Genomic DNA, 6,000 nt, shown 5'->3' with positions numbered 1-6,000 from the left:
GATCCGACGGAGGCGTCCGTGATGGGACGGGGATCGGATTTGGGTGTTCCCCGGCCCTTCTTCTCGCGCTCCGAGGATCCGGTGTGTGATTCATCGTCGGGATGCCGATCGGCGCGGGCGTCCTTCCGCGCGGTGGATACACGCTTATCCGGATTGGATTCCAACCTCGCGCGAAGTATCTCGCCTTGCTCGCCGCTGCATTGCCGAAGCGACAAGTGTGCGGAGATGGTTGATATCAACTTCTTCGTCCTTCTTCTTCAGCAATTCCGCTGCTTTCAGCATGTTGTCCTTTGGAGTTTCCAGCGGCCGGTGAACCGCGGGCGTGTTGAAGGCTATCCCGCGAGGCGGAATTGCTTCTCCGACAATACGATCAGCCTCCGCCCGCGCGTAGGTCATCTTTACTTCCCACTCAGCCCTCATGCTCTTGACGTGCTCGAGTGTGTTAGTAATCTCGCGGTCCCGTCTCGTCGAAGTTTTCCAGCCAGGCCGCATGATCTGCCCTTCCTATCTTTAATGCAGCTTCGGCGTCGGCGAGCCTCTTGGCCGTGGCCAGCATCTCCTTTCTCGGCGGTTTCTAGAGCCTCCAGATCTGCGGCGTGGCCCGGAGTTATAGGTGTGTTAAGAATTGCTCGCGCGGCCACCTCTTCTGCTGACAGGATTTCCTCCGAAGGGGAATCCCTTTGGGGTCGCACCCGAGACATTGGAGATCCTTGTTGGGATGGCTCAGATTGGCTAACTTGGTCTCCAGCATCCGGTTTGTCCCGGCGCCGCTACCGTTGCGAGAACCTCGCTTCGGCCGGGCGGAGCTGACTTCGAGCTGATCGCCGAGACCATACTCCTCCAACTTGCGCACGAAGTCATCGGATTCCATGGACGGGGTGTCTCCGGAAATTGGGCTCGGATTGCCCAAGATCGATTCTTCGACCGGAGCTTCGCTTTCTCCGACAGCTGAGCCCGATCCGGATCTGCGTTGTTTTCCGGGCCTCGACTTGCGCGGGACCAGCTCCGACTTCATGAGGGGCGGTTCCGGCGGTATGGGCCAAGAAGTGTACGAAGTGACACCTTTGCTTCTCTAACACCTGGGAAACCCAGGCGGATCTGCATTGGTCTTCCACCTTTGTTTCCTGCTCAGGGGCGGATTGGGTGGGTTTTGAAATTTCCAGATCTAAGGCGGAATCTTCGCTAGGAAGTTCCAGCGTCTCAGATCGGATCTTCGCGACTGCGTCCCGCTCAGCGGCGGTCGCGTCAGCGCTACTTACCGCTGGGTTTCCGTCGGAATCGACGGTTTCCCCGATGAAGATGTGTATGCCGCCAACCGGGACGATGGAGAGCTTGACGGGGTCGGTTTTAGCCGGAATCCAACACTCATCCGGAGGGACGATCGGCAGATTTCCGGCGTAAAGGACACGCCCCACAGCGATGGTGTCGTCGTAGCTTCCCATGGCGGAACCCTCCCGGCTCCGGCCTCCGCACGCCGCAGGCCCCACGGTGGGCGCCAACCGTCGTTGCCTAATCGACGGTACCTCGGAGGAGGGATCCTCACGAGGGGGAGAAGAAGTAGGGGCCATAGGGCGGAGTGCACACGGGACGGTGGTACGCGAGTTACCCAGCCTTCGGAACACCCGCACGATGACAGGGCCTACCGCCGCTTGTCCGGAATTATCCGGGCGCTTTCGCGTTGTTACAATGAGTTGTGGTTGTGCCTCTAGGGCTCCCGGGATCCGGCTTATAAAGGCGCACGGATCTAGGGTTTACATGGAGAGTCCTAGCCGGATTACGGATAGACTAACTACGGTACAATATCTTGCCGTGCACGTCACGGATCCGCCTTCCATACACGTCGTCACCGGATCCGGGTTCCTCATGGGCCTCCATGGATCCGGGTTACTCCTATGTCGGTACGGATCCGGCCCGCCGATCCTGGGCTGGACTTCTTCCTTCATGATCAACAAGAATCGGGCCGCCCGATGGGCCACATGCCTCATCACCGTCTGTGGGCCACCCGGGCTTGCCGGATCTAGGCACTGTCGATGGTACACCTATGAAGTATACCCACAACACTCGCAGATGCCCGAGAGGCCGCATGTGCTTGCTCTCGATCCTAGTCAAGCCGCCGTGCCATCCTCGCGTCGCCCCACCCCACGGTCATCGATCACCGGAGCACCTCCACCGACCGCCTTGTCTGTGTCGGCTCCGCCCGATGCGGAGCTCATGCTCCACCTCACCGACGTTTGGGAGAGCATGCATGCATGCGTCGCTGTCCGAGAAGCGTCTAGCTCCTCCGCCGCTCATCGACCTCTCCGCCGCCCCAACCTCCCCTCGGTGAGCCTCTGCCTGCCCCTGTCGTTTGCGTCGCAGGAGCGCCGCCAGGTGCGCATCGTCACCGATGGGCGCGTCCCGTGCCGTCCGATCGAGGATCGACATACGCATGCGGCCCCTTGCTCGCATGTACCGGTCAGCGCCCGACCGCGCCTAGGCCATGTTGGGCTGCGGCCTGTTGCGGGTTTAGTCACCAAGCCAGGCCGGCCTAGCAATGCGCTAGCCGGACCCTCCGAAAATCAGCCCGTTTCCCTTGTTACTTTTTTATGCAAAATAAATGTTCTACCAGATCCTCATTAGCTTTTAAATCACCAAATTTTCCTCAGGCATCCAAAATCTTGATTCAAATTCCTACATGTAGATAAATAAAATCCTGACCACCTCGAGTTGCATGAATGTGATTTAATGATTTTGATAATTAGTAATATTTATGTTTCTGAAATGTTATTGTTTTGGTATAAAATTGTTTGTGAGAGTTCTGTAAATCCTTTTGGTATACAAATATTTTTGGTAGCTTTTGTTTGAGAATAGCTTAGTTTTGGTATATGTCACACTATCACGAGTTTCCTAGATTTTGTTTTTAAAATTGGATCTAAGTTTTGTCCAGATCTGACTTAGGGGATTTTTGTTTTAAAAATAAAATTTGATTTTTGAAACAAAACCAGTTAACTGAGTTAGGTATCATACTAGGCTACAAGTATGCCAGAGGAAATATTTTTGTGAGCTCTATAGAATTTCTGAGATTTTTGTATTCAAAACAGAGCCCTTTTCAGTATAAAAATTCTAGAAATTAGTTTATAGTTCCAAAATTAGTAAATCCAATTTTGCGAGAATCCCTGTTTGATTGGCTATCCAGTAGTATGAAGTTTGTTTAAGTGTGTAGTTCTTAGTGAGCCAAATAAACTAGGAAAGAGTTTTCTGCCTTTATAAAAACTAGCCGGGTGACCCACGTATTTGCGCGGCTAGGTTTCATATGTCCTATTACTCATAGACTTTGACATGAATATTTGTAGTGTATAATTTTGATCACATTTTATATAAATATTTTTATTAGAAATAAAAATATGACAATATATTAAAATTTATTTGTAGTGTATGGAGGGTTTAAAAAAATATTATTGACACAAAAGAAATTATGTGCCTCATGATTTGCAGAAGTACAAATATTGTGAAAAAACATATTCTTTTATTTCTACAATTGTATATCTAACTTTTGTCAATCATGCTACTATTTATTTGAATTATCTGCATCGCAAGACCATGTATTGTCTTCGCGTGTAGGCTATACATACAACCAGCTGGTGACATATTTGTTTTGTTTAACCCAAACGATGATCAAAATACTTGTGATTCTTGCATGCAACTATATATTAACAGGTATTAATAAACAAAGTGTTTCATCTCAATTAATAACTATTTTTATAAAATAAGAAAATTAGGAGGATCATTAGTTCAGTTGACTAAAAGAATCATGCAGTAAAATATACACGCATGCGATCTAAGTCACGTGGTTTGCAACATAATCATTGGAGGATGTCTGGTCTGCCATCGGTGGGGGACATGTATCTTCATTCATATTGATCATCGGGGCCGTCATGTGCCGTAGCTTCTTCTATCGTGTACAACTTAATACATTGCTGGCTAACCACATACGTCATGGTAAAACCACGGCCCACATCTGAGTTTAATACAACTACTACTTGCTAATCGACTCCAGCCCACGCCTTTAATGGAACAACAAACCAGTTAGGCTGGTCATAGTGGGGAGTAACTTAGACTAGTAACATATGCCATGTTACTAGTGTAGGTTACTACCTTCATAGTGGGTAGTAACTTATATGTGGTGTCATGCATTGTATCATTTATTATGTTGTAGACTCATCTTGCCTTGAGATGTGTGATGTTATGGTAACATAGCTAGTTACCACCTCACTCTCTTTCTTCATTTATTAGCATGCCATGTCACCAAAATGCCTTGAGATATGTGATGTTACTAGCTATGTTACTCCCACTATGAGCGGTCTTATTGATACACTGGAGAACAGGTCTTCGCTACCGGTTTGGAAGAGCCTGTAGTCTCGGTTGGGACTGACAAAACGAGACTAAAGCTCAAAGTTTTAGTGTCGGTCTTATGAACCGGGACTAAATGTCCTCGGACTGGCGAACCTTTAGTCCCGGTTGGTAACACAAGTCGGGACTAAAATCCACGCCAGGGTTTAGGGTTTACATAGCTCCGATTTTCATTGACCGGGAATCTTTTTGATGAACCTTTTCCAAATCCTGCGATAATATCGAGGAAATGAGGAAATGAACGAAAGAGGCCGATATAGTGTGATAATGGTTGAAATTACCCCTGGAGCATATCCTGTAAGTTCTTGTACAAATCAGTATCTTTATCTAATGGGTTGATGATATCAACTTTTCCATCGTCAATTTGAATAATTAGCAGAATCCAGTGGAAGCTGGACACGTTCACATATGCAGGGGGCATGCATATAACTCATCAAATACATTACTAAATATCGAGTAATTAAGAAAAATAGAATGTGTGCAAAAGGGTAGTAACACTCACGAGAAGTTGTAAGAAAATAGTATATCTGAACATTCATTTTGTTGGGCTAAAAACCTTAGCAAGTTATCCTCCGTGTCCTTAGGGTATTGTTCTACAGTAAACCAATGATTGTGATATGGGTCAATGAACCCAACGGTAAAATGCTCTTTCTTCTGCATTCTACAATCTTCATTCTGCATATATAGCGTACACAAAATATAGTGAGGATAATTTAATGCAATGAACGAGCAGATAGTTGTTGCGGTCAGAAACCCACCGGCGGGCAGCGACTGGCAACACAGTAGAGCCGGGAACAACTAGGGCTGCGGCTGGCCCCATTCCCTCAGAGCGACGGCCCGCAAAGCCTCCTGGTCACACGTCCGATGCTATCGCAAGGGCGTGCCACCTGACCTATACCTGGTCAGGAAGGTGTTGGATGATGCCTCGCTTAGTTTCCTGCAGGGCATACACGTAAACGTTAAATACGAGCCTCGATCGGCTCTCAGGTTATCCCGTGAATCGGCTCAAAGAGCCGATCCACCCATGATTCGTACAAGGTGTCCGAATATATGGTGGTCCTGCTTGATCAAGATAAAGCTAATGCGATCTACGACGATTTAGGGTTTTCACCGCATAATCGGATCATCCTACTCACGATTGGGCCTCGCGCTTGCGCACGGTGATCGTAAGCCGATCCTAGACAGGGCCTAAAAACCAACACGAGGTTGATCCCCGGAACATCCTGTCTAGGGCTAGCAAACTACACCCTACACGCCGCTGGATCCTCCAACCCTTTGTAAAGTCTAACTATTGTGGATATTAAACTAATCCTTGCAGAACAAGGAGCAACCGTAACGGATCGGATCTACTAAACTATGATCAAGCGGGGTGCCGCCCCTACACCAAAGATAGGTGTAAGGGCGGCTAGATGTATAAGGGTTGCACTACGACAGCATATGATACGAAGAACAATGCTAACCCTAACACATCTAAGATAACTACGTTGCTCGCCATCAAAAAGGCTTCAGCACGAGCAACGCATGAACAACGTGGATAGGCTTGTGCTGCCTAGATCGCAAGGCAGCATGGTGCTTACCGGAGAAACCCTCGAGACGAAGGAGTTGGCGATG

The sequence above is a fragment of the Lolium rigidum genome, chromosome 1, assembly GCF_022539505.1.
Source record: "Lolium rigidum isolate FL_2022 chromosome 1, APGP_CSIRO_Lrig_0.1, whole genome shotgun sequence".
Lineage (NCBI taxonomy): Eukaryota > Viridiplantae > Streptophyta > Magnoliopsida > Poales > Poaceae > Lolium > Lolium rigidum.
This window is presented reverse-complemented; position numbering follows the sequence as displayed.